At 34.0% G+C, this 27,166-nt stretch overlaps 1 long non-coding RNA gene across 1 annotated transcript in view; it reads left to right on the plus strand.

The window, feature by feature from the left end:
- LOC118192839 (uncharacterized) overlaps positions 1-15,631 on the plus strand; it is a 49,742-nt gene extending 34,111 nt beyond the window's left edge. Inside the window, exon 3 of the long non-coding RNA XR_004758828.2 lies at positions 15,317-15,631. This is a non-coding gene — a long non-coding RNA (uncharacterized LOC118192839). The remainder of the gene's footprint in view (positions 1-15,316) is intronic.
- Positions 15,632-27,166: the final 11,535 nt, after the last annotated feature.

The raw sequence follows: 27,166 nt of genomic DNA on the forward strand, positions 1-27,166 counted from the left end.
ATTCTAAACATGCTACAGAATGCCAGCTTTCATACATTGCCGGTAACATTTATATTAAATTGCTGTATATTTTGAAATATATTTTTTGTTCGTTTAATGTTACCAAATTAGCTGTGGCCATTAAACGGGGCCTACTGTAAACACTTTCCGGCGAATGAGTAAATGTGCAAGAAGCAAAATAGTCAATAGGCCAGGCACGAATGGGGAAGAAGAAAGATTCAGCAGAAGCAAGTCTCACAAGGTCTTTTACCCCTGTTTACTTAACCATAAAATTAGAGCCCTTTTTAAAATAGTAATAAAGAGCTACACAGTAAAAATACTCGATCTGATATCATTTGCGTCTGCAATGAGGCATCAACGGCAATGAATTAAAAAGTGGGAATGCAGTACTAGTTAGAAAAAAAGGAGAGAAAGTTTTCTCTGTTAGACAAAACGTTTTCCTAGTGGTGAATATTAAATTCTTAATTGTCACAGAATAGTTTTCACTTCTTTTAGTAGAAAAACTGAAATAAAATTTTAAAAAATTAGCATATTTTTCATTTTACTTCCTTTAAAGTAAATAATTTTTTGTGAAAATAAAAGATGCAAAAAGAAAACGTTTGTGATAGAAATTGTTTTGATTTAACTGACTAGCCGACTTAGATTGTTAGAATACGCCGCTTAATTGTATCGCGGTTAATACTGTCCTCCGGATATTGTTATCGAATTGCTCTCAACTCCCGCCCGCCTGTATACGAAAACATGGAAAAGACATCGTCGCTTCTTGGTATCAACAATTCGATTAACATTATCATGTCAAAGTATTATCGCATAATTTTTTAACTAATGTAAATTCACCAAATAAGGCCATGATAGATAATAAAAATCGCCCAGTGTCAGAAAAATGTCGCCAAGTAAGGGATTATGCCACCAAACAGCTCGTTTCCGATTTTCGTCATGCATTTAAAATTAGACAAAAGAGCAGCTTTAGTTTGCCTTAGAGTTTTAAGCATTCTTATCTATTTTGAGAGCGATCAGACACAGGTCCCTCTTCCTCAGGAGCAAATAAATTTCTTCAGAATTTTTCCCTTCCTGAAATGATCTTTTCCAAGGTAAGGTTGCTATTTTGCTTAATTTTAAATTGTATTTAATTTGAGACTTATGAATAAAATAACGCAAACTAGACTGCAGAAAATTCTTCAGAATGAAGTTAATACTGAAAAATACATTTATCCTATTATCCAATTTTAATCCTACAACAAATCTTTAAAAAAGTGTGGAATTAGCAGTGCACTAAGTGGAAATAAGGATGACATTGTGTTTTAGAAAGTACATTAATGTATTCTCTTCCAGTGAATGAGGGATGTCCTCCGAATATCAAGATTAAGGGTATGGCATCAGTCCAATAATTTCCAGAAATGTAGTGGATAATTCATAAATGAACTATTGCATTAAAGACATTATGAACAGTTGGTAAGAAAATATATCGTAAACAGATATTAGTATCATAAACAGTTCGCCTTTTTGCAAATTACAATATCCTGAACAGATATGTATTTGCATTTCCGCAGTAAAAATTCTGCGAAAATACTTATTTAGTATATGTTTTTAATTATAATAAATGAGTTCAATTTCATTATTGCTCGGAAAAATACTTTTTTCTCAGCGTTTAATGTTATCAAAATAGCTTTGAACAAAATTAGATCATATCAGACGGCACCTAGTGTATAGCAAACAAAATATATGTGATGATTTTAGTAAGGCAATAGAGTGTCATTTCAATGTTCTACCAACTGCATCTGATATATTCAGTAGAATTATAGTAGACTGCCCAACGGAATGCAGGTTAGTGAGTATGACTATCGCACCGAAGGGCTCGCTTTCGAATTCTCGAGAAGGCATGAATGTTGTAAGCGTATAGTGTCTGTGGGTCATGCGAGGCACTCGAAATGTAACCGAAAGTCCTCTCGAGTGATTTGGTGGTAGGGAAAGAGGGATGGGAGAACCGCGAGTACCCTCTTTCAAAACTGGGGCGAAGACGGGCAAAGTAGTAGCGTCACCTACTTGGTGCTGAAAGCCCATGCCAACGACAGACGCAGTTTTAGACTCTTTGCACCAAAAATTCGTGGTTTTGGCCTGATTAGGTTAGTAAACTGAGATTAGCCTCAAAAACATATCCGTAAGCATTACTTTTATTACGCATGTATTAATTTGAGACATTTACACGTATATGACACACGTTACTTTTATGTACGCATTTAATACACATATGGCTTTTAGACACCTGTAATTATTATTGGAGCAAAAGGTTCATCTTTTTTCTAGTAGCTTAGCATGTGAAGATAAATGTAAAACTCGTTACATTCAAAAGTTTTCAATACACTGAAAATAAAACGAGTGCCAAAAAAAAAAAAAAAAACGCATTGTTGCCTCCTTAGGGATTCCTAATACATTGAATGCATACAGAATCGATGATAACTTGATAAAGTTTATTTTATCGAAAGAGACAGCTCATAGTTCTGGAACTTTCCACAAAACAGTCGTACAGATCTTCACAGTATGACAGGGTACAATCAGTAGTTACACTTCAAGCTACTAAGACCGTTAAGGACAACGCAAATCCAAAGCGCATCTAAAGAGAGGAGCTAATCCGAAGATATCTCAGTACTCCGAACTCACGCTGAACTAAACAGCTAACAACTGAGAAACTGATGCTCTCATCGGTTTTATATAGTTTTCATCCTGCCGCCGAGATATATCTAGTTAGTACTTTCTGCTTCTCGAAATTACTGGAAGCGTATGAGAACCGAATTACGGTTACAGCTCCACAGAGCATCAGTTGTAGTTATTCAGTTACAATATCCATTACAGCTAAACAGAGACCGGATCAGATGTCTTCAAATGGTCGCCATGTTTGACAACTTTTAGCGATTTCTCGCCAAATTTGACGACAAGAAATAGTCGCCAAAATCATTGTCAGCTTGCGATATCCCGCCAAATTAGCAAGATAGTCCTTTACTCAATGCTAAACAGACTTGTCCCTGTATTTCCTGTATCTTAGGTAGTTGGTAGCCACAAGAAGATTACTTTTCCGGCATAGCGTCGTCTCTCTAGATTTGTATGTTGTATTGTACAGAAGAATACAACAATTTCGCATGTAATTGGACTAAAATCATCTATGTACGAAATTCGTAATAGTATGTTTTCATGGAATAAAGGGGTTGGGCTAATCAATCGATCCTTTGAAACCTGAAATTTTAGATTCATTGTAGTTAGTTGCGTAGTAAGCATTTTTATAAATAAAACCTTACTACAACTAGAATGAACTCTCTCATCTAAGTCGACTACTAATGGTTCCAGATGAAATGGATGTCGTCGCTTTTATAGAGGAAGTGTTCGGTACAAATATTTATATTTTATGTTGTTTGTTTGTTGTTGTCAGAAATATTTGCCAAAAAATTCGGAAGCGCCTAACGAAACTCGAAAGGAAACATTTCTTAAAATAATAATAATAATAATAATAATAATAATAATAATAATAATAATAATAATAATAACAAATAAGTAACATAAAAAGCGTGAGGCTAAAAAAAATATTCAACTATAAATAAAACGAATCCTCTCTGACACGACCACCGACAGTTCGAAACGAGTTTGATTCTCTTCTGTGAAAGTGATGGCTTTACAGAGATGATGTTCATTACAAATATTTATACATGCTTCTTAGAAATGTTGGTCGCTTTCAAAAGCGATCGTCTTAGGTAGTTGGTAGTCAAAAGAAGATAATTCCTAGATTCATAATTTATTCTACATAAAAATCCAGGAAAATATTTCCTCAATAAAACGGAAACAAATTTGTTTACTTATAAATTACAAATTATTTTACTTTCGTCAATTATTAACAGAAATTCTATTAAGTAAGCATTTTTGCCGTAATTATGATACATATGAAAAAACTAACTTTTATTCTTGACAAATGAAAACGTATGCTAATAATACAACATCGACTTCCAAAGTTTGCCATTTATTTCTTTGTTCGAAGACCGACAAACACCGAATGAAAGGTAATATAAAAAACAAATGATTTTTTTTTCCTTCCATACTTAGGAAGTCCCGTTCGATGGGGAGACGAATTCTCATCAAGCGCGTTCGTTTGCATCTACGTTTTTCTCCGTCGACTCTGTAAAAATAAGTTTTTTTTTTTTTTTTTTTTTTTTTAATTTAAGGGGGAAAAAATGTTTTCTTGTTACATGAATAGCTATTCATATAATTCATATTATGATCATCTTATTTGCATGGCAGAAGAGTTCCCCCCCTCTAAGAATCGCTATGCTACACTTAGGCATACATATTTCTTTCTTTCCTATTATCAGGTAAATTTGGAAAGCGCATAAAAAAATGAATAATGTGCAAACAATAAGGACAACGGGGGGGGGAATCCCCTTCAAAACTGCCTGACTGGAACAACTCATTTTCTCCGTCTTCTAACTAAATAATAAATCGTAAAATAATAACTTCTAATTCTTTTTTTATATGATTCCTCTAAGCTATGCTGACGAAGTACTTTCTTTCCGGTAAATCACGTGCGAAAACGTATTATTCCTTTACAGGAAATGTAGAAAAAAAGAGAAAAGTAGGAGATAAAAAAATAAATTGATAGGAAATAGTAGGAAAAAAAAAAAGATGCAAAACTACATTTTCATCGTTCAAGCTCCTCAAAAGGAAATCAAAAAAGCGCCAACTGGAAGAATAAAAATGTGCTGATGCCATCGAAAGAAAAGAATTAAAGAAACATTTCTTAGAAGCTTATTTTAAATGGTTATTTCTTTGAGAGACGTTCAGATTCGCGTTTTGTCAGCCAAAGGCTAGTGTGCAATATTACTAGAGTATAAAAAATTATAAGTAAAAAAAATTAAAAAATACTAGATTAAAAATATTTAAAAAATGCTAGGCTAAAATTACTAGACAAAAGGTATTAAAAACCGCTAGATTAACAATTACCAGATAAAAAAAATTAGATAAAAAATTAGATAAAAATATTAAAAAATAATAAGTAATAAAACAGATTGGGAAAAAACAGTCTGGAACAAAAATTTTCTTTGCAAAACTAAATTTTCTCGTTAAAGTCCCTCGAAATGAAATCAAATGAAGAGCGCTGGTTGAAAGAATAAACGTGTGCTGATGCAACCGAAGGAAGAGAATTAAAGAAATATCTCTTAAACCTTTATTTTAAATGATTACATCTTTCGAGACACGCTCTGATTGGCGTTTTGTTCAGCGACAGGTTAACGTACTATATTACAGAAAAACTTTTCAGATAATATTTTTGAGCCCGTGGTTATTTGGAGGATTCCACTTGCAATACAGCACTGAATCTAGGAATTTAGAAATTTCCCGCAGAATTGGTGAACTGTTAAAATAGCGGACTGCACAAATTCTGATGCCGGTTCCGCTACGTCGGCCTGGAATGTTTGGAAGCAGTAATCACATCACGCACGTATGTCATTTCATTTGACGTTGAATAAGTTTTCTCGCAGAATTTCCTGTGGGCTTCTTTTAAACTGCAGCTCACAGCGCATAACTTAAGAGTCGACAAGTTTCGCTAACTCGATCTTCAAACTCAGACTGTAAGCTGAACTGCGGGCCGAATGCATGATCTGAAAACGGTTGATGGGCCAGAATTTCCTTCCCTATTTTTTTTAATAGTAAAATAAAAAATGTTTATTAGAAATTAAGTTTTCCTCCTAAATGTTAATAAATTCATTATAGTATTCAAATATAATTGACGTTAATACGACATAATATTATAACATATTTCTCCCTCCTTTCAGCACGCCTTCGTGGTATAACTGTAACATACTCGGCGCGTATTCGAGAGGTCCAGGTTCATGTCCCGGCGAGGGTATTGCTCATTTTTCATGTCTTCTACTTCAAAATAACCTAATGACTCTACAGTGGGGCCGAAACTAAAAGGTGGTGGATAATGATTCTTCACCACCAGGATTTGGCGACTGGGTCCCCTATCCCCAGTCGTTCTTTAAAAGGGGAGTATATAAGGTACTTTCTCACCCTTTCTGTATGCCTTCGTGGTCACTCGTCGCGAATTCGAGAGGTCCAGGTTCGAGTCCCGGCAAGGGCATTGCTCATTTTTCATGTCTCCTGCTTCAAAATAACGTAATGACGCTACACACATATGTGTGTATCAGGAGTGCGACAACACAACACGATTGATAAACAGAGAGACAGAAGAATTGACGGGATAAAAGATTTATGTGGACGATCGAGTTAAGATGCTGTTTATGTACGCACTAATGTACACTAATCGAATCACGAATGTCGCTGCCTACGCATCTAACTATCTAACGACGTATCTAAATGCCACATCTAAATTTCTGCAAGCGATGGTTCAGCTATAATTCTATGATCAAATACTCAACCTAGTTTTAAAAGGATTTATTAAAATTCTAAAATTAATCTAATTTAGAGTCTAGAATCAAATCTAATGTTACATCTCAGGAGCAGCGTTCTAGCTGCGTCATAACAAATCGAAAGTCAAGTTCTCACTGTTGCCATTCTGAGGCAGAGAAAAGTTTGTTTCTAATCAAACCGGAACATCGGCAGAGTGAAAGTTTCTAGTCAAACCGGAACATCCCGGCCCCCGTTGGATGATTGTCCAACATCATTTGGAAATGGGAGTGGACTGATATTGGAGACGGCTCGGCGAAAGATTCCATCTGAAGTTCTGACGTCTACGACTTGTACTAGTCCATCTGAACCAGGAAAGGTCTCCTCGATGTGAGCTAGTGTCCACTTCATGGGTGCCTTGTTTTTATCCTTTAACAAGACTAGTTGTCCTGCCTTGAGATAGGATTTCACTTAATTCCATTTTGAACGGTTCTGCAAATGATTAAGATGTTCCACGCTCCAACGGTTCCAGAAATTAGCTCTAAGTTTTTGAATTAAAGTCCATCTAGAAGACAAGGTCAAAGAATCTACAGAATCATTCGGTTCTGGTATCGACAAAAGTGGAGCTCCTATTAGGAAATGACCTGGAGTCAAAGGCTGAAGATCTGTTGGATCAGCCGAAATAGGTGATAGAGGTCGAGAGTTCAAGCAGGTTTCTATTTGTGTAATTAATGTATACAGCTCTTCAAAGTTTAAAATTGTCGTTTTCGCGACCTTTCTCAAAATTCTCTTCATTATTTTATATTAGCCTTCCATAACCCGCCAAAATGCGGGGAGGAAGGAGGAATAAATCTCCATATTATACCTTCTTCGGATTTAAAGCGCTGAATAGGATCCGATCTACAAATTCTGAAGAGTTTATGAAGAACATTCTTCGTTCCCTTGAAGTTCGTAGCGTTATCACTCCAAATAATGGATGGTTTAGATCGTCTGGCATGCTAGAAATGCTTCAGCAGACAAATCCGATACTACTTCTAGATCAATAGCCTTTGTACTAAAGCAAATAAATATCGCGATGTATGATTTAAACGTAACTCTAGATCTTTTCAAATTAGGCTTGGTGATAACTGGACCTGCAAAGTCCAGTCCTATTTTTTCGAATGGTCTAGTTATTACAACTCTATCTCTAGGTAAGTCTCCCATCATTTGGTTTATGGTTTGGTTCCTTGTTCGAAAGCACGTCATGCATTTACTTATAACGCGTCTAACTCTATCTTGTCCGGAAGGTATCTAGTATAATTGACTAATAAGAGAAAGTGTTGTTTGAACGCCCGAATGAAGAGATTTTTCATGATAATAATCTATGAGTAATTCAGTGAAATGATGTCTTTTGGGTAAAAGAAGTTGATGTTTGTGGTCTTCTGAAAGATTGGAGAAACGTAGTCTCCCACCAACTCGTAAACGTTCATCTTCATCCAGAAATACATTTAAGGATAAAACCTTACTATTACTTGGAACTGATCGTTTCGACTGAAGGCACTTAATTTCAGGTTGAAATTCAGAATGTTGTACACATTTGACTAGCATCTTTGTTGCATTCTGTAGTTCAGAAGCACTCAAAAACTTTCTTTTCTTAATGGTGGATTGGTTCTACAGTTGTTCGCAAACCTTAAACACCACGCAGTAGTTCTAATCAATTTGCTGAATGACGAATACCTTTTAATGAATTCGTTCTCAATGGAATTTTCACCTGTGACTGTTGAGTTCACTACAGCTCCCCTTCGAAGTTCAAGCTCTTCATGATCCTTGAAATCTCTTACTGATTCTGCAAGTTTAGGCCACGAATCGATGCTCTGTAATAGCCACCATATGTCACTATTTAGTAGTTCAGACAACGTTACTCCTTTCGTAGAATTTGTCTTCGTTCCTCTGGTCAGCATATCAGCCGAATTTTCATCTCCAGAGCAATAATTCCAGGACTCAGGCGATGTTTCCTCTCGTATTTCCATTACTCGATGTTGGATGAATGGATTCCATTTATTTAAATCGCCCTTTATCCAATGTAACGTAACAGAAGAGTCTGACCAAAAATATACATTCATCTGGAGTCTTTTCTCTAACTGTTCTTTCACATTCGAGGCTAATCTTGCTCCGATGAGCGCCCCCATCAGCTCTAATCTTGGAAGGGACAGCTTCTTCAGTGGAGCTACTCTGGTTTTGGAAATGACAAAACTACTTCCTATTTCACTGTCCGTCGTGACGTATCGCAGGTATATCACAGCTCCATATGCCTTCTGACCTGCATCGGTAAAGCAATGCATTTGAATATCTCTCAATTCAGACTTGTTAGTCTTTCGGAAGTAATGTCGCGGAATTTTTACATCCTGAATCGCTGACAGTTCATTAATCCATTTTTTCATTCTGTTTTCAAAGTCCAATGGTAACGGATCATCCCAATCTACTCCAAGTTGCCAAATTTCCTGCATTAGTATTTTTGCCCTAATAGTGAATGGACTTATAAATCCAATGGGATCGTAAAGCTTTCCAATGGTTTTAAGAACTTCTCTTTTTGTCACTAGATTTGTTTCCCCTTGAGCTTGATTAGTTAGATTTTGTGATTCTATCTTCAGAAGGTCTTCCTTGTAATTCCATTTATATCCCAATACCTTCTGTTCCAGAACTTTCTAGATTTCACCATTTTCGTATTCGTCAAAAACTTCCTGCAGATTCCCACAATTTGTTTTCCATTTTCGCATGTTGAAACCAGCAGCCTTCAAAACATATCTAATATCTTCATATATGAGTTTGGCTTCGTTTTCGTCTTCATCCCCACCTATTAAATCGTCTACGTATAAACATTCGTTCAATAGTTTAACTGCTTTCTGATTTGTTTCTTTACAGGTATTTATGTGATGTTTGATAGTAGCGGCAAGCAAAAATGGGCTGGATGTAGCTCCAAACAAAACGCGAGTCATTCTAAGTATTTTCGTGTTAGGTTTCCCATCCTTATCTGCAAGGTTATTTGCCCACAAAAATCTTACAGCATCCCTACCTTCAGGTGACAGAGAAATCTGGAGAAAAGCCTGTTCAATGTCGGCAGTCAATGCTATGCTATGTGTACGAAATTGTATTAATATCTCTAACAATTGTGGATTTAAATTAGGACCGGAATAGAGACAATCGTTTAAAGAGTATTCATTTTTCGAATGGCTGGATGCATCAAATACAACTCTCACGGGTTTGTAAGGTCGGATAACTAGCTGGTGAGGCATGTAATAAATACTTCCTGTTTCTTCAGAACTTGGATCAATTTCCTCAGCTATACCCATTTTTAAATGTTGTTCTATAACTGAGTGATACTGCTGATGAAGCAGTGGATCATTTCTCAACCTTTTAACCAGTTTATTAAAGCGAACTTCTACATTTACGTAATTCGTTTTTAATTCAGACGAATGTTCATTCCAAGGGAATTTAACCTAATATCGCTTTTCTTTAAATTTGATAGTTCTGTTGAAATTCTCTACAATGTCATTATCTATTTTACTAATTTCCTTCCCTTGTTCAATTCCCAATGTTTCTAATTCCCAAAACTGCTTTAACTGTGTTGAGACCAATTTGTCGTCAACAATAATGTCCATGTTTAACAATTTACCGTTAGAATCAGTCCGGCTTTAAAGGCACCATCCAAATATTGTTTCGGAAGCTATAAGTTTATTTTTTAAACTTTTAAGTCTACCAGTTATTACTTCATGATAGTAATCTGCTCCGATCAAAACAGCAATATTTTTCTCACTGAATTCACAAGAATCAGCTAATTGTAGTCCTATTATCTCTTTGTTAATTTTGGAAACTAGGATATCAGGGAAAGCTAAATTAGTTGCACATATTTGGTTAGTTTCTAAAGCTTAATTTTCTATATTTAGGGATGGTTTACTTCTGTTTTCTAGTTTGACTTTAACAACATTGTAAGTTTGCTCTGTTGCCTGGTTAACCCCAAAGGCAAATACAGACAAAGTCTCCTTTCGAATAACAGGTAATTTACACTTCTCTGAAATGTCCCGAATTATAAAACTTCTCATCGATCCATTGTCTAATAGAATATGAACTGGTTCTAAATTATCCTTCTCAGAAAATGGACGTATCATCACAGTGCACGTTTGTAGCAATGCACTGCGGAAAGTTTCGGTTTTTAATTGACTAATCTGAATATCTTCTTTACTGGATGGAATTGTCGACACGACCTTGTTTTTCTCCGATTTTGTTTCGAGTTGGAAACAAATAGACCTATTGTGTTTTTTATTACATATTTCGCACATTTTTCTTTCCTTACACTGCTTAATTTTAGGCACAAAAAACATCGGGCTTGAGATTTTAAAATATTTCTTTTCTCCTCCACGATTTTAATTTCGCAGCGCTCCGAATGGTGTAGTTCGTCACAATATATGCATTTACTGCTAGCGACTGGAGCAACATATTCATACGTTTTAGGCGAACTTCTTTCAAACTGTTTACTGCGCTTGTTGTTTACATTATCGTGAGCAGATTGGAGAGGATCGTTTGATTTATGCCTCCAGTTATGAATCATTCCCGCTCGGTGTTTTATTTTTGTTTCTCTACTCTCATTTAACTGAGTAGCTCTTTCGCGGCTTTCTATTTCTTTACAAATAAATTCCATTAATTCGTTAACGTTCCATGTTTGGTCACTGTTTCTACTGCGACTGTATTCTAATGTTATCTCTGATGGAATTAATTTTAACAATATTGGGCAAAGTAAACTATCGTAAGTTTCTAAAACGACGTTCATTGACTTAAAGCATCTAATTTGAGTTTCACACTGATCATATAAATTCCCAAGATTTTCTATATCCCTTACATTTCTAACAGGGAAAAGATTTAACAGTTTATTCATGTGAGCATTTATTACCAAATCTTTTCTCCCAAACCTGTTAGTTAACAATTCTATAGCTGAATCGTAGTTCTCATTTGTAAGCGGGAGTCCGGAAACGGCATTATAAGCTACCCCACCTAGTAATGACTTTAAGTAACTGAACTTATTTACTTTCGATAATGAGTCATTGTTATGGATAGCTGCCTCGAATTGACTCCAAAATTCCTGCCAATTGCTAGAATCACCAAAAAATTTAGCGATAGTCAATTTTGGAAGGCGAATAATTTTATTATTTTCAAATTTGGAATCTATAGCTGTTTCATTAGGAATGCTCATACTTTCCTTATCCGAATTTTCGAGTTTGTGTAATTCCCTCTTTTTTTTCTTGCTCTAAATTGCCACAGTTGGATTTTTTCTTCATATTCTAGAGCGGATGAAACTTCAAGTTCAAATTCATCCTCTGAGACCTTCAAATCCTGTTCTATTTGAGTGTTTAAATCACTCAGAGTTTTTGCCTTTTCGTTTAATATGTCTAAAGTTTCTTCTATTACATTTATACTAACGTCATCTTTGCTTAATTCTGTCTCAATTTTCTTTAGTACCTTGGACACTGCGGTCCTTAATACTTTGTGTTTCGATTTAAGCTTAGCGACAGGGTCTTCCATAATTACTTTAAAATAGAATACTTATCCTACCTGTTTGCAGGCTTCGCACACTTCACACCGTGCCAATCCTTACTTACGAATCCATATTGTCGAATATTAGCCGGCTTCCCCGCCGATGCACCAAAAAAATGTTTATGTACGTACTAATGTACACTAATCGAATCACGAATGTCGCTGCCTACGCATCTAACTATCTAACGACGTATCTAAATGCCACATCTAAATTTCTGCAAGCGATGGTTCAGCTATAATTCTGTGATCAAATACTCAATCTAGTTTTAAAAGGATTTATTAAAATACTAAAATTAATCTAATCTAGAATCTAGAATCGAATCTAATGTTACATCTCAGGAGCAGCGTTCTAGCTGCGTCATAACAAATCGAAAGTCAAGTTCTCATTGTTGCCATTCTGAGGCAGAGAAAAGTTTGTTTCTAATCAAACCGGAACATCGGCAGAGTGAAAGTTTCTAGTCAAACCGGAACAGATGCCATGAATGAATGATGATGCCACTTTCTTCATTTGTCATATCATCCAAATGTCTTCTTCACCAATATTTTAAATAATTTAGTTATCTAGAAATGCTTGGTCTGCCCGCTAATCCCTTAGACAACGCCGAGTTTACCTGGGCGCTCAGCCGGTTCTTAATAAAGTCCTCAATGAAGGTAAGCTTTTGTTTCATCTTGATTATTGCTTAAGAATTAATTAAAGAATCTTTTGAATTGAATTTCGATGAAGTGAAACTATATTTTTGCCACCAGAACTTATTGTGTTAAAACCAGAACTTTTGTTTTGAATTCGAAACTGAATTTTTATTTTATTGTAATAACTTATTCATCACTTGTGTTAATGAAATAGTTAAATTGTGACAATGTGAACTCTAAACGATGTACTATGTATAGTTAAATTTTTAAATCAGCTTCTCGCAAGGAATTAAGTTACTGCATGAATTTGAGTTTTGTCAAGAAGGTGACCGTGGAAATCGCAAACGGCTTCGTGAATTCACAGGACTGGATAGCTCTTTTCACACTGCCGAAGTTAAGGAACGCTTACTAAATATTTTCACTCTGGCAGATCTAATTTCGTTTCTTAATGTTCTGAATTTGAATGTGCCATTTCCGCTTATGAATGTTATACTACAATCTTGAATGCTTTAACTAATTTTGATCTGTTATTAGAAACTACTATTACCGAGCCTGATCCCGACAGTGAAATAGAAAACCCAGAACAAAAACTAGTTCCCGAAAATAAATCACAAATTATGCAGTTAATTTCGAACTTGGCAGCTAGGCAAAACGCACAGACTTCCAGCTCCGATATTTGTTTATATAAACATCAAATAAATAATAACCTAGCATGTCATCGATGGTAAATAAGCAGCAATTCAGTATAACTTTTCGTGATTTATACGACTGCATTAAACCTTTATTTATAAAACTGTATTAACTTCTCAGTGACTTACTACGTTGAGTCCACTCCTTTTAAGTTTGGACCTGCTCAACAGCATGCTTTCTTAATCTGAAACAAACACTTTGAACCTGTTTTACACCTTTACCAACAAGGTTTACCGCTTCAACTTCATTGTGACGCGAGTAAATACTGTTACGGATCTATTCGCTTGCAACAAAGCACTGGTGGTTCCTTCCATCCAATTTACTATATGAGCAAGGAAATTATCGCCCAAGAAGAGAAATGCTCCAGCTATGAGTTGGAAATTCTAGCCATCATTGAATCCCTTAAAAAATTTCGATATTATTTAGCCGGAACAAAATTTGATATTATTACAGATTGCTCGGCTTTTGAAAAAAAAAAAAAAAAAAAAAAAACATTAACACCTAGAATTGCTCGATGGGCTCTTTACCTTAAAGATTTTGATTACACGATAAAACACCGCTCTGGATTACTTATGAAACATTCAAGTGCTATCAGTGCTATCATGGTAATTGTAATCGACAGTGTCACTCAGAATATTATTAACGCACAATCAACTGATGACTTCATTACTGGGACAGGTATTTTGATTCCTGCCTGAACTAAGTTATCTTTATCATATCCTGAAGAATGGTTTAAACACGTTGCTTCTGTGCAAAGAATTATCAATTGCACTACACCTGAGCCACCAACTTCACTCCCATTGAGCTACTTTTTGGAATCAAGATGAAAGATTAAGACGATATCAAAAGCAAATACTTGAAGAGGAGCACTTTCAATCCACTTGAAAAGAAAAACCGTAAACGACCAACATTATACAAAGTTGGTAATCAAGTCATACTTCAACGCACTCAATTTGGAACTGGAATGAAACTCGCTCCCGAATTTTCGGACCCTACAAAGTCACAGGTGTTATATATCACATATTATACTCTATGTTATATAGCATACAACTGGACATTCTATTTAGTATTTATAACCTCTATACGCCAGATTTTTTTTTTTTTTTTTTTTTTAATTAGTTGAAAAGTCTTTTTTTCCCTCTACATAGAATTTTATACGTACAAAATTTATTAAAATGTTCAATTTTTCTCCTTCGCCAAGATGTTCCAGATATGCTCCTAAAGACACTTGAGAATTTAAGACGGTCTGGAGAAATAACTTTTTTTCCCTCAAGACGTTTTAGGATGATCCATCGACACTCAAAGAAGTGACGTTTCTTTTTTTTCCTCAAGACATTCCAAAATAATTCAGCGACACTCAAGACTCATGACGTTTCTTTCTTTCTTTTTTTTTCTTTCCCGCAGGACGTTGACGGATGATCCAGCGACACCCAAAGGAACATTTTTAGTCCAAAGGGGCAATTTGCCCTGAAGGACTATTGATTTCGTTTTGGCATTTTGCGTCGAAAGCTTTAAAAGGCTGCATCACTTTTCAAATGGTTGCCACCATATATTATTGCCCTGTCTTATATTTAAAGAAATTAAATAATCAAAAGCCTGCATAAATGTACCTCGCATTGTAGAGCCGTACGTAACGGTACGTAGAGCCATCAAAATTTGAATAACGTAATCTTTCATATAATATGGGCATGCGGAATCCCTAACTTGAATTTGAAATTTGTTTTATTATCGATTTCAGATTTTGTAATACTTCAACGAATTTTTGATTAAAAAACTAAATGATTTCAAAGAGAGCAATGGCAACACTGTACGAAAAAAAAAGAAACATTTTCATCTCCAGCGCGCGAGACTCTGTATCTGAAATTCTAAAGATATGCTCATTTAAAAATTAGTTTGTGGTACTGCTGCTGAATTGAATTTTATAGTTTGAGTACTTAGAACATGATATTTTAAAAAAAAGGTAACACACAAAACGTTAGAAAAACACCCCTTTAGATATAATTTAAAATCTGAAATCTTTCATATTTTTTTTAATTACTCATTTTAGATTTTGCTGTAACTCCATCATCACCAGGAGGGCCTGTCGCATCAGGATGCCCGACTGTGAGTATCAGGAGTACGACAACACAACACGACTGACAAACAGCGAGAGAGTGTAAGAAGTACGACAACCCAACACGACTGACAAAGAGCGAGAGAGAAGGAAAATGGAATAGAAGATGTGTGGACGATGGAGTTAAGACGCCATGAACGAATGATGATGAACACTTTTTTCATTTGCAATTTTGTTCATCTGTAAATATCATCCAAATGTAACAGTATTCTTCACCAATATTTTAATTAAATAATTTAGTTACCTGGAGGTGTTTTGTCTGTCTGCTGATCCACTAGACAACGCCGAGTTTACATATATAACAATAAAAATGATATTGGAAAGGAAGCAAATTGAATTTATATTTGTTTTATATTTGAAATCTTAAGTCTAGCACCCTCTAAGACATCCTTTTACTAATTTTATAATCGGAAAATCAAGAAACGTAAATTATGCAAATAATTCCATTTCCGAAGGACCCGGTTAAGGTAAAAACATGACAATGCAAAGGAATCATGGATAAACAGCAAGTACATATCACAGTATTACATCTCTGAAAGAAAGCTACATTTCAGTAATAATGCATATTTATATTAACATTACAATATCTAATAAAATACCATAATATCTACTTTCCTTTAATTTGAATCCCGTCCGTTCTTATTGTTGTCTCTGTTACTTCTTAGATCTCGAATTATCTATGAATAATTAGGGAAGGTTAACGAAATTGTCGATCGGCGTAATAGTAGACTTGCCAAAGACCAGTCGAATGCAGTAGACCAGTCGATTGGCGAAACAATAGACTGAATGTCGGTTCGCGATTAATTCGCCGCGATGCGTCCGTTCTTGCTTTAGGTTGGCATAAATTTCAACTGTTAAAAGCGAAAGGTTCAGCGTGATCTTCGCAGTAGTTTTCGAAGGTTTGTGTTTGTGAGTAAGACGAAAACAATTACGAACTGGACGAATCTATTTTAAAACTGAGGTCTGCTCGTTCTCTGAATGCATTGAGGAAGGAAAAACGTACCGGAACATTTTTGAAATTTTCAGAAAACCTATCGCTAAAATGCTAGGAGGGAAAAACGCGAGGAAATACGGTATGTTGGCAGATTTCAAAACGTTTCAATCATTTTTTACATACGAAAGGCATTAAAAACGAGAATAAAATTATTTATCGCAAATGAGCACTTTCCCTGCGATGATATTTCTTAAAAAATTAAAAATTTTAAACATGTTTAACAAAGTAGTTGCAGAAAGGGCAACAAATCTACCTCGGTAGATGTTCGAGAGCAGCTAATTAAGACTTCGTGTTCTTCAACTGACGGGCTACAGTTGTGAGTAATGGCTAAACAAACGGCATTCATTACGGAGGCGCACTAGTGAGACAGACCATCTTCCACCTATCAAGGTAATCTCCTTGGCAACGAGACAACATCTTCCATTATCAGCCTCCCGGGATTATTTTTTTTTCCCGTCCTGCAGCTTACCGCGTTGCCATACAGAGAATGATAACTTTCTCTACTAGAATTCTACGAAACATGGAACTATCTGGAAGTATGATCACATTGTGAAGAAAAGTCCCGTTTGCTGGAGTTTTTCAAAAGTCTTTCAACCGCCTAATTATACCGTCGAGAATAAAAATTTAGAAAATTTATAACTCAGAACAGTTATAATTAATCTTAGTTTTGTTAATTTTAATTAGATGGAGAAGGTGACTGTTTATCTTAAGTGTTAAATTTTTTCCCTAGGAAGAAATGTTAATGTAACGAGTCCGTCTGAAATAAGATATAATTGCAAAGAATTATAATTTTAATTACTTAGATAAACTAGATATTTGTTCGGTCAGCCGCCTAAAATAATAGATAGATATATATAATCCAGAGATAATTAATATAATTAAATCCTTCCAAAGTGGTAAACTTATGAATAGAAAAAACAATTACAAAATTGAAATTGAAACAAAATAAAATAAATTCTTTGCTTTTTTCGAGAAGCACCCATAAAAAATTAAAAAAGATAATTGTTAATTTGATAATGAAATTCAGTTAACATTTGGTAACATTCAATAACATTTGATAATGCAATTCAGTTACTAGAAAATCAAAAAAGATAATTGTTTATACATTTGACAATGCAATTTAATTAACAGATTTTTTACTAAATAAGTAAATTATGAAATAAAGAAAAATAACTGAAATTCATTCAGAGAGTAAAGAAATCGCTTTAAATATTCACTTTCGGGATTGGATGTAATAATAGTGTTACAACCAGTATTTTACTTGAAGCTAAAATGAAACAACGAAAATTGCCAATTTGTCATTAAGTGCACTAAGATGGCAAACTCAAAATGCTTTTTCCTCCCGTCTGCCATACATGTTTAAAAAAATGTAGAAAATCGTACCATTAATTTTCTTTTATCATTCTTGTTTTAAAAGATTACGAAAAACGCATTTTATGATCTGTGAAAATTTCAAAACTTTTATATCCTACATTTTCTTAGATGTTGAAATTTTAAAATTACAAACATCAAACAGACTAAAAAGTCGAGTTATTTTCAAAATGCGCCAAAAGCTCAGAAATTAATTACAATTTTCATGCAAAGATTTTTTTTTTTTCGTTCGATGTTGAAAACAATAAAATTCTAATACTTTTAGTTAATATATTAAACGAACATATGTACGAAAATATCGTTTAAAAATTAAATTAAAAAAATCTATGTAGAATTTTGAAGAAAAAAAAATCGCTTCACGACGTTTCATTATGATCGACCTTCAGCGTGCTCAAAAAATTTGAACTGGATAGCTTGTCCAGAAGTGGGTTAAAAACTGATAACAAAATTCCGTCCGTTATAAGTCAACGAAAAATATGCTTATTAAAACAGAAATCAATCACTACTAAGCTGCAGAAAATTCTGCGCCATTTTAAGATTTCGTGACTGTCGCGTCAGCGATGGAATTTATTTAACGCTTCGAATTTGATCATCAGACTCTTCCCAGTCATTTATTATTCACAGACTTAAATAAGCTTGTGCCCTCACATTAGAGACGCATCAAAAAGTTGATAAATTGCCGAGAGAAATTCTTAAAATCAATCGCGCAGCGTAGAATTTCGTGCCCTGAATGCATTTAAACCCAATCCAATATTTATAGTAAATCTAAAATTCCTATTCTAACTGTTCTAATTCTGTTTACAATTTATTGTTTACATCAAAGTCACTTAGAAGTAAGTAGAAAATAGAAATTCTATTTAATATTCAGCATTCGCCCACTGTTTGTTGACAAACAGGGAATATTTTGTTTATTCAAGAAGAATTTGTCACTTTTTTTAAGCTATGCTATATTTTATTTGCTTTAACTTGTGATTCCATCTTCTTAAAGGTGCATTTAATTTCTATCTCTGTATATTTAAGTAATTAAAAATCGTCATGTATGTTCTTCGGATTGTGGAAAAATGGTGGAACCTAGACTGCCCTGAACACATTAGTCCTCAGCCCGAACACGGGCATTTAGAAGCCCGAAATTTGAATTTGTTTTTTATTTATTTCATATTTTTTTAGAATTAAATAAATTAATTAGTAAACTATAAATAATATAATATAAATATAAATTAATTAGTAATGTGCTACTGCTCGACAAACAAGATGTTTATGTTAAAAATTTGTGTCAGAAATCTCAGCGATTTAAAAGAAATGTGTTTTCAATCGGCAAATCGTATCGTATTTAAAAAAATTAACATCGAGTAGTGACAACAGATTGTCATTACTCGGTGTAAAATACTGTTACGAAATTTGTACATATGTGAACAATTTTAGTGAAATTATATGTAAAGTTACAGTATTTTTTTAGATAATGTAACATGAAAATCTAAAGGAACGAGGTATGCCCGAAAAGTAAGAAAACCGGAACAAGTCTATTTATCATTGAGTAGATGGCTATCTCGCTAAATTGGCGATAGCTTTGACGATTAAATTTGTCACCGAATTTGGTGAAAAATGTAGCACCAAAAATTAATTTAGCGCCAAAAACAAATAGCCGTCAAATTTGGCGAGAAATCACTAAAAGTCGCCAAACTTGGCCATCTTTTAGCCACATTTTGTCCGGTTCCAGTATAACGGTACATTTTTGTCCGGTCCCAGTATAACTCATTTTTATTACAATGAAAATGAATAAATGTAATTGATCCTCTATGTAACTGTAACAGTATCCGATCCTCATATAGTTTCCAGTAATTTCGGGAAGTACTAGAGCTTTCTCGGCGGCTGGGGGAAAACTACATAAGACCGGAAACAGCAACAGTTCCAATGTTATTAGTTCAAAGCTGAGTTCCGAGGATTGAGATATTCGTGAAAGCTTCGCCGTTTAGATGGCTTTGCAATGTGTTGTGTTCAACATTCTTAGTTTAAGTGTTGCTACTGAGTATACGCTGTGGTACTATAAGAACTGTAAGACTATTTTTGTGGAGAGTTTCAGGACTGTGAAGTATTTCTTTTGATAAAATAAATTTTATTAAGCTATCGTGGGTTCTGTGCATTAAATCTATTACGAACCCGTACCTACGCAATAGTACTTTTATCTCATAGGCTCCTGTGTGTTACCAGTCGACGAAGCATAAAATATTTCATTTTCTTTCTAGTTTAATCTGTCTGTTATCAATGAAACTAAGCGATTTCGAAGAAATAAACGCAGAGTCTTCTTCACTGTTATTACACTCATGTCCAAATTTATCTTTATGTATATATATATATATATATATATATATATATATATAAAAACATAATACTCCATGAAATATCCAATCAATGTAATCCATTTTTGCCAATGCGTAAAAGGCAAGCCTAGGTAGCATTATCCAGTTTCACTTAATACGCCGAATAACGATTACTGCAGGGGTTAAAGTAATAAGAATCAGGGTAATATTCATAAATTTTTAGGCCTAGTTTCGAAGGTTGGAATATAGAGACTCCTTTTACAGCTACGAAGTGCAAATGGCGAAAGAGAAGCCAGTGATAAGATAAGGCAACAAGAATGAGAGGAAGAAAGTCAAACTACTGGCACCACCTAATGATGAAAAATTAAAACAACTATGGAATAATTTCCTTAAAAGCTGAGGGTAAAGATGGATTGGAATTGGGATCATTAATTGAATCTTGATCAAGAAGTGGATTACTTGAAAGTAGGTGCTATTGACAGAAGCTTTTCACCCAACATTATTAACCAAGCGCTTAAAAAATTCTCATCTCAACATGTCAAAAAGTACCCTCTTGTTTTAGGAGATTATAAGAATTCTGTTGTAATTCCTTTCTTTCCTTCGATTAGATATAAAACTTAACGTATTTTACAGAAATTCAACTTTCCGGTGAATTCACACTAGAGAAAAGGTGTTTTTAGTGTGAATAAAATTAGCAGCTCCATACTTAAGGACTCCTTTCCGGATAAGAACTCCTGGGGTATAGATAGGATTCCTTGCCAATGTGGTTTAATTTACATCAAATTAAGAGCGCCTTAAAATTTCCTGCCAAAGAACATGAGACATGTGCTAGGAAAAAAGAAATAAATAAATCCTCTGCTGCCTAACACTGTTGATCAGAAAATTCCATTTTTCTAAATGCAAATTTATTCAAAAAACGTCTTCCGTTAACGAATTAAATTTTCTAGAGGCATTTCACATTCATAATAATCTTTCATTTCTAATTAAAGACCCCCAATTCCAATCCATTTTACCCTCAGCTTTTAATGAAACTGTTTTATTGTTGTTTTAACTTTTCATCAATAGGGGCAGCCAGTAGTTTGACTTCTTTCCTCTTATTCTTATTCCCTTATTTTATCTTATCATTGGCTTTTATTTCGTCATTTGCACTTCTGCAGCTGAAGAAGAGGTTCTTTATTCAAATCTTCGAAACTAGGTGTGCAAATTTATGAATATTATTCTGGTTTTTGTTGTTATAACCCCTCCTATAACAGCATTGTCCAATCAAAAGGGATACAAAGATTTCTGATATGCAAATCAAACGCTTTGTGCGACGTAAATATCGGAGGAAATTTCTGCCATACATCGTTTGATTACATTGAAATGTAATGTAAGCTGGATACAAGAGTGGCGCAATGTCGTCTTTTCAGACGAGTCGCGATTCTGCGTGCAGTATTTTGATGGCCATATACGTGCTTGGAGGCTCCGAGGAGACCGCACGTAGCCTGCTTGTTCTCGTTATCGGCATAGGGCCCCTGCAGCTGGTATATGATGGTTTGGGCAGCCATTGGGTACACAACACGTACATCTCCAGTTCGAATCGACGGTAATTTAACGCAGATCGGTACATTTGTGACATCTTACGTCCAGTGGTTGTGCCCTATCTTCGAGGCCTGTCAAACGTCATCTTCCAAGAAGATTATGCAAAATCACATGTTTCACGTCGTGTTCTGACCTTCTTTCGATATACAGGATATTCGATTGCTGACCTGGCCTACATGGTCTCCAGATCTGTCACCCATCGAAAATATCTGGTCATGGGTTCTTGAGAAACTGGCTCGTCACCCTCTCCAGCTAATACGGTTGATGAAGTGTGGCATAGACTTAATGCAGTATGGAATGAGTTGCCCGTTTCTGTTATACAAGCCCAGTTCGACTCCATGCCTAACCGGGTAAGAGCCATTTTAGCTGCCTGGGGTGGCAGCTGTTTAATTTCGCACCTCTGTAAACCCCCAAACTTCTTACACATTTAATCATTTTGTCTTCATGCCATACTGTTTATGTACAATAAATATCTTTTTTTGTATTTGCTTTCTTTCATGGTGTTGCAGTTTTGATGGCCAGCAGTGTACATATATTTATATACATTCTTTTTTGATTATAACTATTTTAGGACGAAAAAGGGTTTAGCAATAATACATTTACAACTCAATCACCGAAAAGCTACTTCTTTTAAAGATTTTTCCTAAAAGGGGACGAAAGTTTTAGTGGAAAAAATGTTACTTTTTGAAAAACGAAATTGAATTATTACCTTTATTAATTAGTCTAGTTCACTGTCTCTCTAAATTCTTGCAACTTATTTAGAACAACCTTTCGTCTTAATTATCGAAGTCATTAATATAGATGAGGTTCAGGTTCCTAGAATATATACCGTTTTATGCTTTCCTGCAAACCCCGGAAGAATATTTATAGCTGTGCAATTTAACAAAGTTTCCTAAAATTCTTAAAAGGATACTAAATCATTCTACGGCGGAGGGATGTAAACTCAGTTTCGTTCTTAAGTTTTATTTGGCAAGTTTGTGGTTAGAGTTATCTGAAAATAAGCTTAATGAAAGCAAAGAAAATCAACAAATTTTAAGAAACTTTAAGTTTCAAAAATATAAAAATCAAAAATTAAATATATAAAATAAAAAAATAAAAGATATCCAAAAGGCTTACTATTTTAACGGTCACCCAAAAGGGTTGTTTGGAAGTTTAATATTATTTATTGGTAGAGAATATCGATAGAGATGGCAGAACAGCGAAAAATTTTAGAGAATACCAAAGGAAGAAGACATTTAGACTGTCAAGGGAATATTATATATTTTTTGAATATTTGAATAGTGAAAAATATGTAACGTTATTTTTTAAAACTATTTAACGTTTCTAATTAGATATATCATGACTTAAATGAATTTTGATTAAATCAATCAGAATAAAAAGAAAAAAAAAAAAATAAGTGTAAGAACTGCGTCTATTTTGCTTGTAAAGTTTGGCTTGCGTTTATTGCTTATGAATTTTGACTTGCTTTGGTAGCATAAACTGAGTCCAAACTCCTAACAGATTGAGAGCGAATTATCGCAGCGTCTGAAGTTAACGACAGAGACTTGAGAAAGTTTAAACAAACCATTTTTATGAAATGAGAACTTGAACATAAATGCACGACTCGTACTTAGAAATCAGGCAATCACTTGTGGCAATATGACTTGAAGAAATAGTGAATTAAAATTTAAAATGAAAACTAAGTCTAGTAGCTAAGGGCTATAGAAAGGATTTAACGCGAAGTTGGTTCAAAACTTCTTATCGACGTAACAATTTAAATATCGGCAACTAGTATTATGCAAAGCCGAATAATACAATTTTATTTGAGCTAGCTAACCTAGCAACGTGGCCTCGAGGGCAGAATTGAACTCTTCAAACTCTTTTAATCTCTTTCTACCACATTTACATTTTAGTAAGGAAACAAAAACGAGAAATGACAGTAAAGATCCAAATCGTAAAATAATTCTTTAGTGAAAAATAATAGTTATAACCTTAAATGCTTCTAAATAATTTAGTTTGTTAATCGGTAACACACAAAATAAATTTGAAACATAAATATCTACATTTTCCCGAATGACAACAGCATGCAAAGCAAGAGACTCGAATGAAAAATGAAACAACGCAAAATCATGTTTCGAAACTAATAGCCCTTTTGAAATAAAAATATATTTGAAAAGTGAAAAAATATGTTACTTATTTATATAAAAATATTTAATGTTTTTAATTAGGTATATTACACATTATGTAGAAATACACTCTTTTTCGACTGAACCAGATTAAAAAAAAAAAAAAAAAAAAAAAATCTGATGTGTACACCACATGACTTCCTTGTACGGAATATTAAATTATACGCATTTTTCTTGCATTTTATTTAAACTTATTAGATTGAATTAAACCTACTTCGCCGACAGCGCATAAACCACAATAGAATAAATGCGTTCTTTAAAATTCACTTTGTTTACCATAGAAACACTCTGGCGCTAGGTTTACTTAACAGTATTATATACATATTCATATTATAACTCAGAATGCACAAAATGTATATCATTTAAAGAATTATCTAATCGTTGCCACATGTTCTATTCAAATACTATAATAAAGCTAGAACTATGTATAAAAGAAATTAAGCAAACAAAACAAAAAAAGAAACAGTTTTTCACAGACGATTGAGGATTTCTCATTCAATTAATTCAGTTTTTACTTTGCGACAAGTCAAAAATACATAAAAACTCAAAATATCTGTATTAAAAGTTACGAAGTAAATCTTAAACACTTATTTCCTCGAAAAAATTCCAGAAAAAATTAAGCATGATTTAATTGGCAATAATAAATGAATGCGTTATCTTTGTTGTTGCGAAGCTAAGTTTCTCTATATTGGCAACAAATCCGCTAGTCTCCTGTTTCAAATGTAAACATCAATGGCCGCCATTAAAAACAGGCTTAGCGGCAATTAAACAACTTTAAAATTGCTGATAATTCTAAAAATATTGCACACAGATTTACTAAAGGCACAAAATCCTTAACCGAAAGATAAAAACAACATAATTCAATCATTTTTAAAGCAAAAAATGTACAATTTACAAACATATAAGAGTAAATAAACTGAGATCACTGAGCCGGGTAATAGAGTGGATATATATATAAATATATTTATATACGTTTGGTGCGGCCGATTGCAACCAAAATACGAGGTGCACATCTACATGTTAAAGCAGTCCTATATACAAAATTTCAACGTTCTGAGGCTACTCGTTTTTGAGTTATGCGAGATACGTACGTACATACATTCGTACAGACGCCACGAAAAATTGTCTTCAGAATTAGTTTTAAAGCAGTTTTATAATTTTTTGAAGGAAAAAAGTATTTTATTCTGTCCTTACGTACAGATATCACGCAAAAACATCGTTAAATTGCATTCGATAGCGGTCAAAATGGATATTTTCCTTGAAATATGCTGCCTGAAACTTTTCGCGATTACAATACTTCCTTTTTACTTCGTACAAGGAAGTAAAAACAAATTCTCAAGAACTGTATCTTTTGCTTTTAAATAGCGACTGATGAGATATGAAAGAATAATATTTTATGTTTTTCCTTATGATAACAGAATCGAATGAAAAGTGATATAATGCAAAATCGTGTTTCGAGACAGCCCGTTTGGGCTAATAAAATAATATAAATAAAATAAAAGCAACAATAGTGATAATAATATTAAATAACTAAAATAATTAAAAATAACAGAGAAGGGACTTAAAAACTAAATTAAAAACTAAAAACTAAATTAAATTAAAAACTAAAAACTAAATTAAATTAAAAATAGCAGAAAAGGGACTTAAAAAGTACAGAATTAGTTATGAATGTTCCGTTTTTCAGGTTGAGTTACTACGCTTAAACCTCACCGTGAAATGGATTCAAAATTCTTATTATAGTTTGAGATTAATATATAGCGATGTCTTTTTCTTCGATGCAGTTATTACAGAAAATTAATGTTTCAGAGAAATTCGCCGCTGAAATTCATGTTATTATTAACACTTTGCAAGATCTTGATATCGACTCTCCTAAGCGAAATTCAAAATTTTCTTATCATTGGATCTTTTTCATTACTCTCCTGACTGCAACGGTTTATTCTTATTTCATGCTTTCCCGTATGCAGCTGAAATAGGCCCACATGAGACTGAAATAGGTAATAGGATTTCTCATTTCAACCTTTCCTTTCAGGATCAAACCTAATCCGATAAAAGTGGTTGGAGATCATGTGACTGCAAAATATATATGAAATTACGTAAGAATGTTACTTCCTCTCAAACTACGTATTGAACAAATGTTAAGATGTAACATTAGTGAAATAGTGGCTGCCTTTCTAAAAAATCTCGTTTTTCCGTTTTTGTTTGATTCAGGTACAATTTATTTCGATGTATGTTATGTTAAATTAAACATATATGAAATTTATTTTTGAAATTCTGCTTCGAAAAAAAGTACTCAGAAAGTTTTTCTTCCTAATAAATATTCTACGACCAAAACTCTAATGAGATTTAATGTGGAATTCATACAGTATGCAAAGAATGCAACTTTAAGGTATGATGTTTTTTTTTTTTTTTATTCATTAAAAAGCGAATTCTTCCATGATGCTAAAAGACACTGAAACGGCACGACTCTCGATATTAATGCCCGTCAACTTTTATGTCCCATTTCAGGCTTTTTTAGCTGATGTCTTTTTTTTTTAAAAAAAAGGTTTCAGATTTTAAATTACGTCCAAAGGGGCGATTTTTTTTAACGTTTTGTGTGTTATCTTTATTTATTAAATATTATGTTCTTCGCACTTAAATCGTAAAATTAAGTTCAACAGCAATATCGCAAAATAATTTTAAAATAAGCATATCTTTAGAATTTCCGATACAGAGTTTCGCGCGCTGGAGTTAAAAATATTTTTTTCGTAGTGTTGCCATTGCTCGCTTTGAAATCGTTTAGATTTTTAGTATAAAATTCGTTGAAGTTTTACAAAATATGAAATCGATAATAAAACAAACTCCAAATCTCAAATATGGACTATCAGATGCCCACATTCGCAGTAGGATTACGTCATTCAAAATTGGATGTCCTCCAGGTACCGTTGTTTTATCATGAAGGATGATTATAAAATGACGTCCGGGTCACCATTGAAGGATGATTACCATAGACGAGTGGTATCGTTTTATCTGACTCCTTAATTGAATGAAACAGCATTGATATAAAAATATATTTTATTATACACACAGGAATGAGACTCTAACCGGGAGCACTGCGTAGCGATCTTTTCACTTCAACGGCGTCGGTCAAAAAGAGGCTGTGAAGCTAGACAGAAGTTGTGATGTAACAGGACAGATATTGCTGCGCCTCTTGCTGATTGGCTTTAATCACAATGCGAGAAACATACATACATTTATGCAGATTCTTCATTAATTAATTTCTTCAAATATAATACAGGGCGATAGGTGGCAACGATTTGAAAAGTGATACGCCGTTTATACGGTTCCAATGTAAAATAGCAAAACGAAAGCAATAGTC

This window comes from Stegodyphus dumicola, chromosome 10 (assembly GCF_044657685.1).
Source record: "Stegodyphus dumicola isolate Sdum_Otavi_A_Nest chromosome 10, ASM4465768v1".
Classification (NCBI taxonomy): Eukaryota; Metazoa; Arthropoda; class Arachnida; order Araneae; family Eresidae; genus Stegodyphus; species Stegodyphus dumicola.